The sequence below is a fragment of the Theropithecus gelada genome, chromosome 6 (assembly GCF_003255815.1).
Source record: "Theropithecus gelada isolate Dixy chromosome 6, Tgel_1.0, whole genome shotgun sequence".
NCBI lineage: Eukaryota > Metazoa > Chordata > Mammalia > Primates > Cercopithecidae > Theropithecus > Theropithecus gelada.
In genome coordinates, this window is record NC_037673.1 from 87311032 (window position 1) to 87333186 (window position 22155).

At 35.1% G+C, this 22155-nt stretch overlaps 1 pseudogene; it reads right to left on the minus strand.

The window, feature by feature from the left end:
• Positions 1-9905: 9905 nt before the first annotated feature.
• LOC112627032 overlaps positions 9906-22155 on the minus strand; it is a 46682-nt pseudogene continuing 34432 nt past the window's right edge.

Consider the following 22155-nt stretch of genomic DNA (forward strand, 5'->3'; position numbering starts at 1 on the left):
TCTACATAATAAAAAAAAGCAAAAAGCAAACAAACAAACACACAAGCAAACCAGTATCAAGTAGTTTCATTTGCTGAGTGATTTTTTGAAAGATTTCCTTATTCTAGAAACTTTTATTTTTATAAGATGTTTGCTATAGTTTGTGTTAATCTTAAACGCTGAAGAAGCCCATCTGGCTAATTCAGGGTAACCTCCCAGTATCAAGATCCTTAATTTAATCTCATCAGCAAAGTCCCCTTTGCCATGTAAGGTGACAGAATTCATATGTTCCAGGGATTAACAACATGGACATCTTTGGAGGACAAAGAATGTGGGCAGCCTGGAGAAGCTGGAAAAGGTAAGGAAGAGCATTCTTCCCTATAACCTCCAGAAATGTAAGCAGGAATAGAAAACTAACATGCTACCCAAGCTGCCTGAGTTTATTCTCACTGCACTAAGTTTCACTGTCCTGACAGATACAGCTGTCCTTCCTCTTATCCCTAGGTTGGGTCTGCTGATCTGAGTGACTAGCAGATGTCATATTCAATTAGTCTCCAGAATGTCTCTTGCACAGCTCTTTTGTTGCCTGTCTCTACGCCTTTGCTCGTGCTCTTTCCAGTTTTGGAAATGACTCAGTCATTGGCTCTGCCTATTCAAATCTCCGGTATTACTTAAGGTTCTGATAATAACCTGTGTCCTTCCTGAAGACTTTTCTACCTACTCCAACTCACTCCAAATGCTTACAACTGAGAATTCCAATTATTTAGAATCAAAGACTGGCACTTTTGCTCAGAATGTTTCATATTAGCAATATCTCCTCCAATCCAAACAGTGTCAAACTCCTCAAGAGCAGGGACAATCTGTTATATATCTTTTGTGTCTCATTCAGTCTCAGCCAATGCTACACAGCCAGTGCCAAATCAGTGGTAGATTAGTACTTTGTTTATTGAGAAATAGTAAACATTTAAAATATAAATACCTCTGAGAGTTGATTACATCCTTTTAGCCATGAACATTTCACTGTAGTTTATATAATAAACGGAAGTAAATTCTTTTGTATTAATTAAATTTTAGTTGACAAATAAAATTGTATTTATTTATAATGGACAACATGATGTTATGAAATATGTATACTGGGGAATGGCTAAGTCGTATTAATTAACATATGCATTACCTCCCATTATCATGTACATACACATCACTTAAAATCTACTCTCACCAATTTTAAAGAATACACTATGTTGTTAACTACAGCCACCATATTGTACAATAGAGCCAAAAGATCTTTTGAATTTTTTCCTCCCATCTAACTAAAAATTTGTATCATTTATCCAACATTTCTCCCCACCCCGGAGCTGCGGTTCTTGGTAAGCACAGTTCTATTCTCTGCTTCTAAGAGTTAAACATTTATAGATTCCACGTATCAGTGAGATTATGCAGTATTTGTTCCGTGCCTTGCTTATTTCACTGAACGTAATGTCCTCCAGGTTCGACCATGTTGTCACAAATGACAGGATTTCCTTGTTTGTTTGTTTGTTTAAGGCTGAAGAGTACTGTACTGTTTATGTACATCATATTTTCCTCATTCATCCATCCAGTGATAAACCCGTTGATTGGTTCCATATCTTGGCTTAGAAGGGGGACTAGTGGGTTTTCTAGGAAGTCATAAGAAGGCTTGGAAGCACTGCTCATCAGGGGAGTAGGTGCAGGCACCAATCGGGCAGATAAAGGTAGGGAGAGGGAAAGTAGAAAGGCCAGTTTCATCGATTTCACATTTTACCTTGACTGTCCACATGTTTAATATATCCTTGCATTCACAGAGTCTATGTTCTGAGAAATGAGGTAGTTGATATGATCAAAACTGGAATAAAATGTATATTTCATCAAGAAACAGATGGATCTTAAGAATTTGGTAAAAAAAAAAAAAAGTAGAATTTGGCATAGTTTGAATGTTTGCATGTAGAAAGAGAATATTACATTGTGGCATTTCCCATTTCTTTTTACATGTGAAATTACAGTGAACTTATAAAAATCCCCCTCTGTCTTTTTCTTTTTTTTCTTTTTTCTTTCTTTCTTTTTTTGAGACAGGGTCTCACTCTGTTGCCCAGGCTGGAGTACAGTGGTATGATATCAGCTCACTGCAACTCTGCCTTCTGGGTTCAAGTGATTCTCCTGCCTCAGCCTCCCAAGTAGCTGAAATTACAGGTGCATGCCACCACACCTGGCTAATTTTTGTATTTTTGGTAGAGATGGCATTTCACCTTGTTGGCCAGGCTGGTCTTGAACTCCTGACCTCAGATGATTCACCTGCCTTGGCCTCCCAAAGTGGAGGGAGCCCAGCCCAACTCTGTCTCTTTGTACGCACATGCATACATATTATGTGTATATATTTAACCACATCATCTATCTGTCATTACTTTCCATTAATTACATTTCTAAAATATGTGAATAATTTAAATTTAAATTTTAAACTTTAATACTTACGAAAAGGATAACTGCATAAAGGTTAAATTAAAAATACAACCATAGGCGTATGTTTCCAGACAGGTTTTGAAAGAGTACATGTGTTCAATCATAATACATTTCCTTTTCCAACAAATAGCTAAAATTTATTCTAACTCTAAATCATTAATATTATATATACAAGATTGAGCTCTGAGAGTTTATTAGGAAAAAAGTTTACATTTCACTCTCTCTTCAATGCTTTCATAAACAAAATTACTTTAACATGACTTTCAATGAGCAAATATAATATTTACATTTCTGCTCTGCAAAATTTCTTTAACAAATTGGAGTGTAACTATACTGCCAGTTTTTATATATTGGTGAATAAGGTTTGTTTTAGTTAATTATCATCTTTCTATAACTGAATAACTCAGAAAAATTATATATTACCAACACAACCAAAATAAAATAAGATTATTATTATATGTCCTCCAAATGTTCTTAAACACTTTTAAAAAAGTGTTTATTTTGTTATGCTTTATGAGTCAATGCATTGTGTTATATTCTGAGTATAAAGAGATATTTAAATAGGACTTGCTTTGATGAACCAACCACGAATTCTGAGTTTTAACATGTATGCTAAGTTTTATAAATTTGGTGTGAAAATGAATGGGAATTCACGTGGGTTGTAACACAGAGATTCATAGTATCAGAAATTGAATGAATGCTTCACTAAGACTGTTTAAATTTCCATTGCCTCTTCCAGTACTCTCTTGTATTTTACCTGAATTCAAGAACTCACATGCCATTTACTTAATTGTGTGCATTTCTCTGCTTATAGTCCATATTTAACTTGGGAATGAATTTCAATTTCTTTGTGTCCCAAGTACAAAGCATATTGAACATGAGATTCTTAGTAAACAACTGATTGACTGCTTCAGGTTTAGGTCCAGTCCACACTGAGACCAGTCTGTGATAGACTATCTGGACATCCTTATTCAACCCAAGCATTTGGAAAAATGAAGTCCTTCCGGTGCTTTTTTTTTGACTATCTCCAGGAAAGGGATAGTTGTCTAGTTATCTGGAGTTAGCCAAGTAGTCTCTGATTTTCAGAAATCATCCAGTGTAATATGAAACTCATTACATCACAAATAACCCTGCTTTGAAATGAATTATTACCTATACAGATCCAATTTAATCTATACTTCACTTTTCTTCTTGTGGATGATTACTATGTTATTCCTATTGTCTATTACTATTGTTATTCCTATTATGTTATTCCTACATATTGGGGACCTTAATAAATATTAGTTGAAGTAAGAAATAAATGATGTATTAATGTTAATGAATCATCAGTCCAGAGTTAAACAATCCTACAGCATAAACTGGCATTTGCTAGGACAGTCCTTGAGAAAAACCTTCTGTTATTTCAGGAAAAGGAACAAGGCCCCAGAGGTCTGTTACACTGGAAACTGCCTACCATGGGTAACCACCCATATAAACTGGTCCCAGTCAGCATATTCAAGATGTTTGTGCTTGTGGTGCCACAACCTACTCTTCGGCCAGAAGACCCTCTTCTTTTATAATTCAAGAATGCTTAAGACTTTCTCTCTAAAGTGTATTGACTTAAAAAGCTAGACGTCCTAGAAGTGGCTGTACTATAAAAGAGAACCTCCGATAGAACATGATGTGTTTCTAATGGAGGAATTTAGAAATAAATATGGGACATTTGAGGCTCTAGACTTCACAGAAACTTTTTGTATTATACTTCTTTGTCTCCAAAGGCAAAAGGTTGTGGCATATACATTTAAATGAGTTATTGTTACTGTGAGAGGGATTCTGCCACAGTAAATAGTTGTTGAGACGGTAGAGAGGTGAATGAAATCAAGTTACAGCTGATACTGGGGTGTGCGCTTTTGGTTCAAAGTAAAAGACTGTATATTTTCTAGTCCATGTGATGCTGTTACATTGGTTTATACACTTAAAGGAAAATTAAACAGTAAATATGATACTATCTGAGCCCTTTCCTGTGGCTTCTTTAAACTATAGGGTTTGGTAGGTTTACACACAGAAGTCTGGAGAATGGGGGTGGGACATATTGCAAAGAATAACATGTCCGAAAGTTAAAGTTACAGTGACGGTAGTAGGAGCCTTTAAAATCAAGCTGCAGTGTTCTTTTCCTATGCTAGGGTCGCAGATAGAAAGATGATGAAAGTGAAGCGCACACACACACACATAAATATACTCACATATATGTGAAGTCAGTAATTAATTCAGTAGTAAATCTGCTTAGGCCTTCCTCTTCTATTTTCAAAATTTCAGGGCTTTTGTCTACTATTTTTTAATTCCAAATTTCATTTGAAAATAAAAACCTGTAATCTTTCAACAATTTTTATCCACAAAATAAAGTTTAGGAGAAGAAAAGCTAGCTGTGAGAATGACCTGAGACATGGTCATTCCTATCATTTTAGTTTGAAATTCAGCAAGTAGATCACAAAAACAAGTACGCTCCAGGGAAGGAAGAAAACATGCTGTCCTGTGGGCTGTCCTAATACCCCTTCGATTCCTTGAAAAGTCTTTCCTGTATGTATAATTAAGAGGGCATTCCCTGCCTCATAAAATTCTCCAAAAATAGCTTTTTTTTTTTTTTTTGTTCTGGCTATTTTGCTTTTGTTGCTTATTTCTACCTAACGATGAGTTTTGCACATTCTGCATCTTTGTCCTAGCTATGCAACAGACCTAACTGCCCACCTTTCCAGGCTCATTTTGATGAGGTAGAACCAGAATTACAGTTCTCTGGTAGTTCGAGAATAAGCACTGCTGTAATATATAACATTTCTGAGAACACAGTGACCTTTTCCCGTTAGTAAGATTCTTTGAAATCTTGGGGATGTTTCCATTGCTATATTGATGCATCTTATGTACTTTGCCAAAACCAGGCAGTGATATTTCCATTTCTGTTCTCTCTTTTTCAGCCACCCTCTGGGCTTGCTTTGCACCCCACACTATAAACACTGAACATGGTGTCTGAGTATGAGACAGGAATGGTCTAACCACCTGGGAGTCTAAACCTCCTCCATTCATTTTCAAAACGGGATTACAAAAACTGTGCTACACCTGCTTGTTCCACACAAGGACTAGATTCCCTAGTTCTTAGATAGTTTTACAGACCATTTCCCTACATATTCAGCTGTCAGCTATTGTTACTTTTTACAATCCAGAAGAATATGCTAATTATACTGACACATAATGCAATATGCTTAAGAACATGCCACTCAAACGTGTGGCTCTCAGGAGAATTCTACCTTCAAGAAACTTCATCTATAAGGAAATACCCCCTTTGAGATAAAGGCAGTTCTTTTGTAATAACAGAGGGGAAGGCTAAAATGTGATTTACAGCACATCACAACACTCGATAGTGTGATTTAACTGTTGTATAAAAACATATAGATTTAGGTTGAATTTAAATAGATGGGTGAGAAAGAGAGAGAAAGAGAGAGATTAAAATAACAGATGACTTCCAACTATAAAAAGTTCTCTAAGAAATGACAGAATAGTTAATGCATAGATTTCAAAGAAAACTACTGTTTCATACTATTGAGTATTAAACCTCTAATTTCTATAAAAATCTCTAATTTTTCCACATATTAAGTCAAGGAACTAAAAATGTCTTCTGTGGATATTTTTATAATAATATTTTCTGTTATAAAAAAGGCATTGCCAGACACTACCATCTGTCGTGTAGACTGACAGTGTATGAATCTGATGTCTTTCTGTGACTTCCTATCTTATATAATTGGAGGTTTCAGCCCAGAATGATGCTTCGTTTCCACCTAAGGACAACCAAGTTTGAGTTCGCCTGAAATATTTTAATCATTTCCCTGCTATGCGCTGATAAGACCAGTATTCTGCATAGTTAAAAGCTATAAATGTGTCTATTGAGAGGGTGTTAAAAATTCTCCTCTGAGCTTCTGGCCATCATCCAGAATTATTACCATAATACCTTCTGAAATGAGACAGAAAACATAATGCATTATAATTGATAAATGTTTCATTTGTACTTACTTTATTTTAGAAATTTGAAACACTCAAAATGTCTTGGCTTCATCAACATGGGGAGAGGTTTATTTTACTATTTTTTGATGAAAAAGCTGTCTTTGCAAATTGTTTACGTAAAGATTGGAATATTTGTCTACCATGCTTTAAAAAGAGTTCAAGGACATTAAAACTACTCTATTGACTCAGATGTGTGCATGTGTGTGTATGTGTGTAAGGGTACATGTAATCATCCTAATCCCAGTCAAGGAGACAAGATTATGGATTCACTTTTGTAGTTTTTTATTTTTAAAAAAACCTTTTTCAATAAAAGAGAAATTGTTATAGTTAAAACCTGTTAATTGGAGATAATGTCTGTGTAACTGAGCATTGTCCAAGGGTAATGACCTCCTGCTGCTAAGCCCTGAAAATGTTGACAGGAAGCCAACACATTTGTTTTCAAAGCAGGAGACATAGGTCCTTTGACATGATTCTATTAAAATGGCTTTATTTTTGTTGCACTACGTAATAGACAGAAATCTAATCATTCCAGTTTATATTATCAATGCGCTCCCATTTTTCTACCTCCAAATATCTTTGTAGGTTAGGTTTTCACTGCTACTAAATGCACCAATTAGCACCTTTGCTGCTGCTGAGTAGCTGATCTCATAATAATACAGTCAGTTAAGTTAATTCGGTAGGTTGTCAAAAAGCACTGAAACGAGTTAGTATTCATTAAGGTATGCCACTCAATACAATGTAATAATCAATGCTTTGTAATTCATTGTAGCTGAGGAAAGAGGCTGGGTAATTTATAAAGAAATAGTGACAAGGGCTCCCCACTTCCCTGCCCCATACTTCATTTGGCTAAAGTTTGAAATTTCATTTGTCTAACGTATAAAATTTCACTTAAAAATATTCTTCTGGGTTGACTGAGATTTTTATCAGTAAGAATAAAGGATCTAAGAACTGGTTTCCTTATGGGATTAGATGTACATGAAGGAGTGTTAAACTGAGGTAGGGAAAGAGGGATCTTAAAGTATTAAAGCATCCATAATGTGAGGACTGGAGGAGCTTAGAACCAATTCTGAATGCTCTTCAGAGACAACCTGGGTGGTGACTGCTGAACCACTTGCATTATGGTTGTGTGGAAAGAATAATTGCAATGATTCTTTTTCTGGCTATAGAGGGAAACTTTTGTCATATTTTAAAAATACTTATATTAATGTCCTGGCCCTATCCTCAGTGATTTTTAATTCAATTGTTTTAGGATAGGGCACTGGTAGTCACATCAATATTTTTTTAAGCTCAATAGGTGATTCTAATTCATAGCCAGAGTCTTCTGTTCTGTGGTTCTGAGAGTCACCAGGAGGGCCTGTTGAAACACAGTGGGCTGCACCCCTACCCCTCCAAAGAGCTTCTGGTACAGTGAGTCTAAGAAACAGCCTGAGAATTTGCATTTCTAATAAGTTCCCAAGTGGTGCTGATGCTGCACTAGAATGTACAGGAAGCCATCTAAATTATGTCACCTTAGTCATTTCTTTATTCCTGATGACTTTCAAAGGAAGAAAAGGGAAGACTCAAGACAGCAAGAGTCAAGTGGGGGCCAAGGTAGACTGTGTTTTCCCCTTACGCACCACAGTGTTGTGGTAGTTCTAAAATAGCTTTTTGATTCCTTCAAGTTTTCCATTTCTCTGGTTTATTTAAAATTTGTTATTTTTATAGATTTTTTAAAAAATAGTAACTTTGTAGCTAATACTTATTGAAAATTCAGTAACCATCAGAATCCAAACTACATGTTATATGTTACCTCATTTAATCTTCACCACTTAAACAGATGCTCTTATTATCATAATCAGTATTTACTTTCTTAAGGTCACACAACTAATAGGTAGTAGGTTTGGAATTGTAATACAAGCACACTGATTCTACAGCCTAAAACCTTAATTTCTCTATACTGCTTCCGCATACCTAATGATTTATGAAACATGATCTTACCACTCTGTGGGGCTAAGTATATCATTGTTTATTATCAAATTTTTCTTGATGACAGAATAACGATAAAGGAGCCTCCATTTATTGAGTGCCTGCTTAGGGCCATTCACTGTGGTAAGCCCTACTATAAAATTCCGAAGTGTTTAAGGGATGAGACAATTAAGTGGTGAAATTAGGGGTTAAATCTATGCCTTCTGGCGGGTGTTGGAGTTCTGTCCCCCAAAAGGAACTATTTAGCTTCCTGATAACATTCCAGTTTTGGATTCAAAATCCTGAAAAAATGCAGCTATGCTCCTAACAACATCCCTGTATAATTCTGGCAAATTTACTTTTGCTTAAGAATGTCTGATATGACTTCTGTTACAGTTATAAAAAAAAAAGCTTTGATTAAAATGGTGGTCATTTTGGTGTATGAATATGAGGTCCCTGAGGCTTGAAGAGTTGAAGAGTTTAAATGACTTTAACTAAGATCACCCAAACTAAACAATAGAAGTAGGAATAGATAACTTTTAGGCTTATTTCCTTTCTGCTGCAACAATTTACTCCTTATGTCTGGTTTTGCACCTTTTCTTAGATCACCTGTGTGAGAAGATCACAGTACAGACCATAAATCCTTAATTTTTTTCTTCCATAGTGTGTTTCTGAGTGGTGGCCCAATGAGTCCTATGAGCAAATAGAAGGAAGGACTGCTGCTAGTGTGTTTTCAAGAGTCATGCATAGCGCTCCAGGAATCATTGTCTAGACCTCACGAGCTTGTCATGAAGAGATAAATAAAATAGCAGGTGCCAAGTGCTTGGCAAATAGGAAGCACAAGGTTCAGTAAATGGTGGTGATTACTGTATTGTCCTAATGGCAATAGGAGGAGGGAAGTGAGAGGGAAGAGCAAAGCTCCGTACTACCTCAGATGACTCCCAGGTTTCAAAGATATCATTTGAGTATAGAAAATATTTGGTTAGTATGTAAAGAAAAGTGAACTTTTCAAAAGTCAGTATCAGTCATTTTTATAGCTCTTGTGTTTATGACGTTTATCAACTCATATCAACAGGTTCAAATCAATTTGACTTGCACATGCTGCGTGCATACTGAGAACCAGGTGATGTGCAGATTTATTGTTGGAGAGCTGTTTCCAGTAACTTAGTGCCAAGAAACATTGTTATTATCATGTAGAGGGGTGGAACTCTGTATACAAAATGCTGAGGCACAGGAGACATTTATTTTTCTGTCTGTTGTTCTGTCTGTCTATATCTATCCTCTCTCTCTCTCTCGCTAAATTAACTTTCTATTTTTTAAAGGAATTAAACGGCTTTAATTAAAAATCATGAGTGGATAATAAAGTGTAGAAATAGAAAATTTACAAACTATTAAAAACTGGAATCACTGAGTGTTCAGAACAGATGGATCATGAATGGTGGTGAACAGCAGAAAGATATTATGGATGAATCTACATTATTTTAGCTGCTCCGCATGCCACCTGTCTCAGCGGAAAGCCTGACATTTATTAGATATTGAACTAGACTAATGCTGGCAGCAGATCTCATGCTATCAGTAGATCCTTCCACTGGGTTCAGAATTTTGATCTGCACCCCACATTTCGGAGGGATCTCCTTGATTTGGGTGCCTTGATGTCTGAAATTATTCAGCCAATCAAATGATTTGGAATGGTGAGTTCATGAGAAGTAGTTGGAGCAGATGCATCCAAACCTGCACTGAATCCAGTGTCGCCATGAGTCATGGGAAAATAAGCCTGTTGCATTGCCCACTGGTGCAGCTTAGTCAACTCTAGAGGTGATCCCTCCAGATAAGCATTGAAGCACATGGACAGGGTGGTGTGGGGAAAGCTTGCGCTGTTGCTGCTTGTGATATACCTGTCCTTACCACCTGCAAAGATGACCAGAGAACTCAATAATGGCTTGGGCTGGTAAGGGATAGTCATGCCCTTCCTGGGGTACTGGGAGAGACTCCAGCATGACTATGCAAGTCTGTTTGACACACTCAATTATGGATTGCAGAATGTTAGCAATAGTGATGGCCCACTCAGTTGAGTTGGGAGCATATCTTCTGTCAGCTGCACCTGAGCCTCTACACTCTCTCATATTTCCTTGATTTTGCAACCACCTTTTCCAATAAGAGGGTCACACTGATTAGGATGACCAAGGGTCTACTGGCACCTGTGCTATTGGTTATACAGCTGCTGATGTCCTCTTCCAGTTTGTCAATTATCATAGGAAGCCTTTGAAGATGGCATTAGTGAGTCCAGCCAAAGTGATAACTCTCTCAGGACAATTTTCTAATTTCTTTATTGAAAAACATCCATTTGCAAAGTTGGGGGCATTACCCTATATGACACTAGATGGTATAAGTGAATTTAACATAAATTATCTATATTATTAGATATTACTTAACTGTGACTGCATGCATCACAATGCTGTGTTTACCTGATAAACCACCACCGTGCCCAGCTATCTTTTTTTTTTTTTTTTTTTGAGACAATGTCTCACTCCATTGTCCAGGTTGGAGTGCAGTAGCATGATCTCAGCTCACTGCAACCTCTGCCTCCAGGTTCAAATGATTCTACTGCCTCAGCCTCCTGAGTAGCTGGGATTAGAAAGGTGTGTGCCACCATGCCCAGCTATTTTTTGTAGTTTTAGTAGAGATGGGTTTCCACCATGTTGGCCAGGCTGGTCTCGAACTCCTGGACTCAAGTGATCTGTCTGCCTCGGCCTCTCAAAGTGCTGGGATTACAGACGTGACCCACCACGCCCAGCCCTAATTTTGTGTTTTTAGTAGAGATGGGGTTTCACGATGTTAGCCAGGCTAGTCTTGAACTCCTGACCTCAGGAGATCCATCTGCCTTGGCCTCACAAAGTGCTGGGATTATAGGCATGAACCACCATGTCCGGCCTAGTGTTTATGTTTTGACTTTTATTGTTTGTCACCTATTCATCTTGATCATGCTATTTCTTATCCCAACATTTGGCATATCAGTTCTAACACAGTCTTGATATGTAACCTCTTTAAAAATATATACATGTAGGCTGGGCATGGTGGCTTACCCTTGTAATCCCAGCACTTTGGGAGGCCGAGGCGGGCTAATCACTTGAGGCCAGGAGTTCAAGACCAGCCTGGCCAACATAGTGAAACCCTGTCTCTACTAAAAATAAAAAAATTAGCCGGGTGTGGTGGCACATGCCTGTAATCCCAGCTAATTTTTGTATTTTTTAAATAGAGACAGGGTTTCACCATGTTGGCCAGGTGGGTCTCGACTCCTGACCTCAGTTGATCCGTCCACCTCGGCCTCCCAAAGTGCTGGGATTACAGGTGTGAGCCACCGCACCTGGCCTGTCTTTATTCTTTAACAGTAGTTACAATTAATATTCTAAACACAGTCATAAATTTTATCTAGTGGACCAGTGATAATATACTAAAACTTTCCCCCACTAGTAGACATTGGGGTGCTTCAAATTGTTCGTAGTGTAATGCTATACCTTCATATACGTAACTTTTTCAGTATTTTGACTGATTTCATTAGGCTAGATTCCAAGGACTGGGACTGCCTTTGACAAGGTATTTGTCAAATTGCTTTCTAGAAGAATTATACTCATTTATGTTGTCATCAAGAATGAATGGGATAGTAAGTTCACTGTACTTTCACCAGCATGTTAGATGTTTATTTACTTATTTATTTTTGTAGTTCCATATGTCAAATGGTACTTGCTTTAATCTACATTTTCTGGTTACAAGAAAGTTCTTACATTCTCAAATCTGTATTTGATAATTCTGTTTCCTTTAAATGTCAATTATCTGTTTAAACCCTTATCCATGTATCTGTCATATTATTAGTGACTTTTCTATCAGAAGTTTGAATGTTTCACATGCATCTTTCACATGCATAAAAATAAAATCAAGTCATTAAACCAATACTACATTTGTTGGAAAATTTCTTAGTTTAACTTTTAAATTTTTTTATATTCACATTTTAAATGTTATGGTACTATTTACTGATATTTTCCTTTGTGCACTTTTTACATATTCAAAGAATTGAAAATCATTTCTTTGTTGGAGGTTTGATAAATATTCAATGTGATTTTTTTTCTTTGACTTAATTTTCAGTAAAATCTACTTTTTAACACATCTGGAATTTGTTTCAGGGTATGATGTGAAGCGAATATATTTGAATTTTAAATAATTTACTATACAGTGACCCAGCTGCCTGATTTCCCTCACAAGTTGCCAAAGGCCCACTGAAAGAAGAATGTTCTTATATTTTGTGTTCATTGAGATAACATTGGTTACTTTATTAAGCATGCCAGAGTTTTTTTTTACTGAGAAATCTATGCCTCACTTCATTTGTTTTCAAGAAGTTGAATGATCAGAAGGGTATAATTTAATACAATATTATTTTGTATATTTTGTGTTACCCTATTTATTACAAGAGTACACTTTAACAAACTACTGCAGGTACTTTTGGATTTTCAGAAGTATTTTAGCCTACAATTGTTAATATATGTATTTTTTAATGTTCTAGGTGAACTTAGATATAAAAATCTGAGTTTGAAGTATGTCCCAATGACTGATTTGTTATGTGATTTTACACAAAGTTTAATCTTCTGAGTCTGTTTTCTCTCCAGACAATAGGGATAATACAACCTACGTTATGAGACAATGATAATAATTCAATGAAAAATATATGTAAAATGATCAGAAGATGGCCTGATAAAGAAGAAACCTCACAGATGCATTATTTTCTTTTCAGTCATCTGAACTGGTGAAAGAGAACCAATGCTCCCAGTAAAATCCACAGGGACAATTTTTGACTTTGAAATATGTCTCCTTTAAATTTTGAATATAGTTATTTCTGATCTTTAGGGAATTTAAACAACATAATGAAATTATAGAGCTAATACCTAATTCTAGGTTCTTTTAATTTTTTCTTGTGTTCAACTACATGCTAAGAAAAGATAACTCATTTTAAAACTTCCCTAAGGCAGAAATGATGGTAAGTGTTTGAACTTCAAAGGGTTTGCCTAGTCAGATGAGGACTGTATGCTTAGTAAAAGTAAACAGATAGGAAAGAGACCAATAAGAACAGTAATTAAATAATGTATGTAGCTCAAATGTCTAATTATGATATTTGCCTTAAAAAATCTACCTGGGATTTCTGTTTAGTTATCTATTAATGTGATTTTAGAGACATGGGAAAGACTCCTATCACAATCTATCCAGCTTGCCATCCATAAAATCTGACACATATACCTGTGTTATAACACACGTCTCACTGTGTCCAGTGATCTTTTTTACTAATTTGTAGCCTGTTAAACAGGGCTTTATAAAGACTGAGGACAGGTCTTGCACTTCTTTGCAGTGATCCTGATGATCATTAGGATTCTCTATAAAACTTTCATGTCAGAAATTCAGTATTCCCATATTTAGGGCTTTTTTGCCATTGTGCATGAGATTATAATTACTGTTGTCTAAAACTTTGTATAGGATCTTGGACAAGGATTTGTCAGGTAGGGGCCTGGTGGAGGACAAGAACATAAGAGACTAGATACTGAACTAATAATGATGCAAATAAGATGATTTAGCCCGATTCTTTAAAAAGCAGAGCCTGAGGTAAGGATTAAGATGCTATTATTTTATTTAGAAGATTTAAGCCCATTGAAGTATAAATGAAAAACAGAAGCAAAGCGAGGAAGTTGAAGAGAAATTTAATGCCTTATGTTACAACACTGGTCACCATTGCATGATGAGTCACTAAGAGATACTGCCAGATGCATAGTGCATGTGTTCACACAACACATAGAACTTCTTCGGAAGTGTGATAAGAATGAGTCATTCCTAGGAGAGGGAAAGGAGGAGAAATGTGTGTTCCCAGCTTTCTCCCATCTCAAGTTACCTATTGGTCAAATCTTATGCAGAGTGTTTTACCCCTACACTGACGGCTTGTATAACCTGGTTTGTCAGTGCCATTCAGAGAGATCCCTTGTGTTATGGACTATTTCATCCAAGTCCAAAGGTAAACCAGTGATCATAATATGAATGCAGACTTGACCAGAAAAGAGAGAGCAGAAAAGGTGGTCAAGAGAATCTGAGAAAGCATACAAAGTTTGTTTCCTAAAACATAAGAGATGTGGACATTAAGGAAGTTGGGAGCATTGAAAACTACAGTCATAGGGTGATAAAAGTAATACTTTTTTGCTGTATTGGTCAGGTCAGGGGTTGCTATATGCAAAACAAATGCATCCCAAATTACGGTGGTTTAAATCACTAAGAGCTCTATTTCTTGCTTCTGTCTCAGTTAAGTATGGGTTGAGGGAACTCAAATTCCTTTGACTTAGTGACTCTGCCATTTCTAGGATTCCTAGGATCCAGAATGCCTCCAGTGTATCCTCTGCCTCTGGCTGCCAGGCCAGGGAAAATAATGACAGCATAGGGGATTGCCTGGGGATTTTTTATGTGCCTTATTGCGAAGCATCACACAACCCCACTTAACAGTAGGGGAAACTGAGGAATATAGTCTACTGGTATACCCAGAAGGAAGAAAGGAGGGCTTGTGAACAGTTAGTGGTTTGTGTCAGATATCCTAACTATGTGAAGTTTTTGCTGTAGGAGAATGTTGCACAGTAGTGGTGTACTTTGACCTTAATCTCCTTAAGTAATGAAGTGAAGACTCATTTTAATCAGTTGCCACTCTTTTGCCCTCTGCATCAAATTTTTCTACATTTTCCCATAACATCACCATCTTGCTTTTGCTTTTTCTGGAAAAATGTAATCAACTTGAGAATCAATTCTACTCTAGCTTCCAAGACAAACCTTAACCTTAGGATATTTATATTACCATCTGTGAAGGTACTCACGGAATCAGCCCTCCAGACTCACAGGAGCTGGGCTTCCCAAATGAAACTACTACTTTCTAATGCGTGGACTCATTATCCTTGCAAGGTAATTTAGCAAACTTTATATAAGCTATGTCTTAGCCTGAGACCTTTCACAGTCACTGCACTCTTTGTTAATTTCATCCCTAATTTTTCTCTCAATGAAAAGGCAATTTACCGACTTTCACCAGGAAAATTACCTTTCTTATTCTTCTGTCATTGCCTGTAAAAGACAGCTGGGAACAAAATGGTGAGGCAATTAATAAAGTTCTTCTTAATTTCTCTCTTCACAGAATCCTGGTACAACAACTGCCTATAAACACTTGCCCAGTCTGAGATCAAGCTACTAATTGCAGTAGTCACAATAGGAGGTGTCTTCACTATAAAAAAAAGTATGAAAATTTTGAGTATATTTACTGTGAGAATGCTTTGCAAAGACTTGACAAAAAAGTATTTCACATTGTAATAGTCCTGGAGCATGAATCACCAGGCAGTAATCAAGTTGTCCTTTTGAACCAGAATGAAGACCATCAATTTCAAGTTAGTTTTTTTATGTCATGAATGGAATGAGGGAGAGATACCATAGCTATCTTTTCAGAGAGAATTGGATATACTTTCCAGATGCACTTGGGACACTGTAATCCTTGGCACAGGTTACATCCATGTTCTCAAAAAGGAGTCTGCATCATTTTTGCAGAATGTGCTCATGGCTCTCATATTAAAGTCTGTTCTGTGGAGATACATCCAGAAGTTCAGCATAAATACACTGATTTTCAAAAACCTTGGAATTATCCTGCTTATACCTTTTATTACCTGGAAAAATTATTTCAAGTAATTGGATCTTGGTTTCCTCACTTGTAAAATGAAAATATTGTTATTTACCCCATAAGGATATTAAATTGATAAGATAACACACATGAGAATGATCAGCAGAGTGTTTGGCATAGACACTTTGCCTTAGAAGTATTGAAATGATATTTGAAGTTTGACATTGTTGATGCTGATTAACTGCCTGTTTCACTGTATTAGTTCTCTCTGGTCTTCTCTGGGATTGCCGTCAAGAATTTTAAAATTTATCCTTGGTCTGAGCAGAGAGAAAGAAATTCATATGCCATATTTTTGCTTTTGATCTGAACTTATAGATTCAGACCTTCCTTCTAGACATATATCCATGTTTTTGAAGATGTTCCCATCTCTAAGTGACTTCTTTCCTAATTGTGTTTGTGTATTATACCCTGATCTCCTGATCCTGTTCTTCACTGTGGTTGCTAAACTCTAAAATCTCTAGTATAGGAGTCCTTCCTTATCTGCACAGGTTATGTTCCAAAACCCTCAGTGGATGCCTGAAACTGTGATTAGTACCAAACCCTATATATACCATAATTTTTCCTGTATATACGTACCTATGATAAAGTTTAATTTATAAATTAGGCACAGTAAGAGATTAGTAACTCATAATAAAATAAAGCAATTTTAACAATCTGTTGCATTGAAAATTATGTGAATGTGGTCTCTCTCTCTGTCTTTTAAAATACTTTAGTATTTTTGGACTGAGGTTGACTGTGGGTAACTGAAACCACAGAAAGAAAAATCATGGATAGGCAGGGAATGCTGTATAACTCATTCAGCAAACTCTCAAACCCTTGCTTGAATCTCACTAAGAAATTTTAAAACAACTTTCTTTGCAAAAGTGAAAGCACAGCTAATAATGAAGCCAAAATAAAGTAAAAGATATGCAGCCCAGTCCTGAGCTATAGATAAGCAAGGCATCTAATTATTAATCTGATGTGAAATGATACTGGCCCCTAAAGATCCTGTTACGGATATTTTATGTATCACTTTGAAACTACTGTTCTTGCTGCTTATTTTTCCTCCTGATGAGGAAGGAAGCAAAAATAATCACATGCTATGGCTTTGTGAAGAACTTTAAGGGAAAGTAAAACATGAGTTCTCATTTTTTCCTTCTAGGTTCTAATTCTTTTCACATTTAACTGGGGAATCAGTGAAATTCAGCCCTTTTGACTCTCCATAAACATGGGATAAGTGGTGAAAACTGAACACCATGATGAGAGACTCCAGACCTAGATTACTTAATTAGTGTTTTGTCTTGGGCAAAGCCTTAAATCTCTGTTTCCCAGTTTTCTCACTTATTAAATGGAGTAATAGCTTCCTTACATCACTAGGATATTTTGAGAATTAGATAAAATGATGAATGTCAAAATTCTTTTGTAAAAAGCAAAATGTTATTTTTAGACAGATATAAAATGTTGCAAATAAGTGATACTCTCCCACCCTCTATTATACTAATGCTAACATATTCAATTATAAATATCAGCATAACTTAATTTTATAAAACTTAATATAAATAAACATCTTATGGAAAATGCACATTTTTTTTCTCACTGTGGTCATTCATGACACTTGTCAAATTATCATCTCAGCACAACTTTAACTTATTAACCAGGTACATTGTAATTCTTCGTCAATGTGCTTACAGTGGAAATTTACTTAGAGCAATTTGATAAAGAGCTGTGCTAATTCAATTATTGAATTTCATGCTTTATATTTAAAGTCTATAAACAAAAATTACAAAAAAGTACTTAAGTTATTGCATTACTTTAATGCTCTGAATACCATTTGTACTTGAGATTGGTAGTAGGCATATTTAAGTGATGTGTTCATGAAAGTGAAATATTAAAAACAGCTTACGAAAATCTCCCATCTGGCAGTTACAATTGATCAGAAATCTACTCTTCAGCATTATTTTGAAAATAGCATGCGTTTTTAATTAAAACTGTTCATTCAATTTATTAATGTAAGTAAAACCTCCCATCTGATCATGTTTAACTTGAGAAAGTGGTTTTCTAAAACCCCTTTTATGAATTGAATGATAGAATTTTCAATAAAGAATAGTTATAAAAGATGTCAGACATTTATTTGCTATTAATCTTTTTTGTCCTTAATTTCACAATTGATCTATGAACATGCTTGCTTAAAAATATTTGATGAAGTCATGGTCTTAATTCTTATTTTAAATCTAAGTGAGCTACAAAGGATCTAAGATAAAAATCTTTAATAAATCATGTTAAGGGATACTTTATGTTAGTTAAGTTAAATTAAGTTTTAATGGACAAGATATAAGCAGATTATTAAGGTTAAAATTTCTCACAGCGATAAATAAAAGCAAATTATCAAATGCTTTTATTCAGTTGCTATGTTCATTACATACATTATCGAAATTAATCCTATTAAGAATCCTGTTTCTCCACAAAAGGATTTCAGCTCAGGCCATTGGACTTCGAATCACAGGCATTTCACCCCTTCCCTACTTGTCCTGGCTATAGGAGGTTTATAAGAACGACTCTGCTGCATTCTCTCCAGGAAGCTCAGCACCTGGATTAGATGCCATGATAATTCCCAGACATGGTTGCTTGTCAAAGGGATTATTACGGCTATGAACTAATACCTTATAAAAATGGAAAACAAATTTCTTTAACATGTTAACTATTCTGGGTAAATGTCTATATCCTTCATGTTTTACACTCGTTAAACATCATGCCAACCATCTTAGGTCAAAAGTAGGCAATTTCTCTGTGTGTTCAGGTACACAATATTATTTCTGATGTGTTAATAGTAATAGCTCTCCTTTCCAAGTGAATTTTTAAAATACATAGATAGTTTATTTGTGATTGAGACCTCTAGATTTTAGAATAAAAGTCAACAGGTGTGGGAGATATTTCTGCAACCCACTTAGTGATTAATGGAAGCATACCACGTCAGCAGTAAATGAAAGTCAATGGGCTTAATTATTGTCAGCCTTCTTGAATGATTATATTTTACATAAATATAAAAAATCTAATATATATCATATATGTATATATTATAACATAGTATATATTCATATATTATATGACATATATTATATAAATATAAATATATAAATATAATCATTCAAGAACTTACAGTTAAGTCCAAAGTCATGACCTTTATGTTTGGCTGTTGTTATTAGATTCTTAGCCTCATTTCACAGGGTTTGGGATAAATGTGTTTGGAGGATCTTTCAGGTTATGTCTCTCCTTGTAAATAAATCTACAGTCATTAGGTGCAGAGTGTCTGTATCTTCCATTGGCACCTTATATAATTACAGATATATTCTACTTTTCAAGTTTTCCAGTGTGCTTGTTTCATACACAATCAATAGCCATGTTCCCCAGCATGGGAGCAAGAAAAGGTTGAAAACTGGTTCTACCAACAGCTCAGCTTGTAAAACCATAAATGCTGTCTGTGCTGTTTTTCAGCCTATATCTATGATTTATATCTCTGAAACTGTCACTTACATATTTCTTATCTTATCAACAGCATTTCTCAAAATTATCTTATTTCCAATGACTTATCCAAGAATTGTATTGCTACTGCTGTTTCCAACCTTTTCAACAAAAAATTTTATTAGCTCTAAATATGTTTCCTTGAAAATAAATTCCAGAGTGTTGTTTTAAGTTACTTATTTACCATGATTTTGAGTTTTAACAAAAATAGTTTATTAGAACTTATAAACCTGCATGCAAGACAAAATGAATTTTAAATGTGTGAGAAAGTCAAAGGAAAGGGAGAGTAAAAATTAAAAAGGTAAAATCCAGCCAGCTTGAGGTTGGTACATAAAATATTTGCCCTGAAGTTCTATACACGTGCTAAAGGTAGACCACAAATTCAACTTCAAGCTTTTTAGAAACCAGTCAAAAGTGGGAAATGTAATCAATATCTCCAAGGTATAAGGAAATGAGTTGCTTCGAAGATGCATATTAACTATTCATGAAACCAAGGTTAAGAAACAAATTTTTATACATTTTTATGTTGGAAGAAAGAAAAATTGAAAACATGTATCACAGAGTAAGGAGTTTCTAAATATTTCCCAAAATTCTAAATATTGGGAAATGCTATCTTGCCATGGTACAATCTAATAAAAGGTATTTTTGTGGGAAGGTAGTATTTATAACATGTGATCCAGTCATAGCACCCTTTGATGGTCCAGCTGGTACAAGGAAAGATTTCAGAATCTCTGAAATTCTGCAGAAGAAGTGAGGAGCAACGTCTCTGCAAATGGTCCCAAAGCTTCAACTTCAGCTACTTCAAAATAGAACTTCATTTCAGCTTACATTTGTCTGATCCTTCTTGGAAACTGATGGCATCATTGCTCCTAAGTACAAGATTCTCCATTCTCTCACTGGTTTTATTAAGAAAATCCTACAACCGTGGATAAGAAAGGCTTAGGTAGAGAAGAGTGGAGATTATTATTTACTCATCTCTGTGACTCCAGGGTTGCTAGTGAGATGCAAGGGCACACAATAGGTGCTGATACATGTTGCTTTCCTACAAACTCTGAAATTAACTGTTTTAATATAGGCAAATAACTTCACCTATAAAAGAGGGATAATGATACTAACCTTGGTGGAACAAGATAAATTAATACACATTGGTTAATAATAAGCACTTAATAAATATTTGCTGATCAAGGAATGAAGTCTAACGCACTATGCAATGTAAAAGATGAGAAATTAGTAAATTATCTCAATACTGCCACAATAAATATTTTAGTATTGGATTTCCAAGGCAATATTGAAAAAGAGAGTATCATGTTGAATACAGGAAAATGTATTACTTTGTAGAAGAGTTACATATATAGATAATTAACTTACATATAGAGGTAGACTATTAAGTGCTAATATTCTCAGTGACACTATTTTAATAAATAATCTAAAATATAAGAATTTTTCCCATGAGATGTAATATTGGCATATTTTTATTTTGAATGAGGATAAAAAGCAATTTGCGAGTTTTTTTTCAATTACACAGACTTTCCTTCAAAAAACGTATGTCACCATAGATCTAAATTCTAGTATGAATGGACTACATATTTTTGATAACTCTCTGTAAATATTTTTTCTCTGTACAGAGATTTTGACTGATATCAAGTAATAGGAAATTTAAGATTATATTACCTAACATAGTAGATGGTGAATAAATTTTGTCCATTAACTGACAAGTTGATTAAACAAACACTTGATTTCTAAATATACTTAAATATTTCTAGTCTAATCTTACCATCACATAATCATGTTTCTTATTGAATAATTTATCTGCCTCTAAATGTAACTCTTCTACAAAATAATACATTTTCCTCTATTCAACATGGTACCATCTTCTTCAATATTGCCTTGGAAATCCAGTCCCCAGTATTTGTTCTTATATCGTTTTATATTGCATAAGTTAATGTTGAGCTGTAGATTTCCAAACTGGCCACCATATATATGATGATACATATAGCTGATCATTTGAGCTATATGTATGTATATGCTTAATAATAACAACATATACTGTAGTAGTTTTGGTGAACTTTCATCCATGCAAAATACCAAGTTGTCTTCTACTGTTGTGCTTCTTCCTGGTCCACCATTGCTGATGGGGGGATTTTTGGATATTTTGGTTTTATTCTCGAGAAATATATACCTTTTCTTCTAGCTCTTCTGCTATTTTCTTCCTATTCCTCTTAACATAAGTTTTTTAAAAAGATATCTACATTTTACATTTTATTATCTAACATTCTCTATTTCAATATGATCTCCAGTCTGCTACTTTCCAATTTGTGATTTAAGTTAACAGAAATCAACTCCACCAAACATAATGCAGAAATTATTTGATCTTTTTGAGCCATCTGTATGTTTTTTGACTTTATAAATTCAATTTGAAAATTTTTAATTTTTATAATTAATTATATAATTAAAAAATTTAGCTTCAACTTAACAATTGAAGTAAAATTTTTACTTATTTA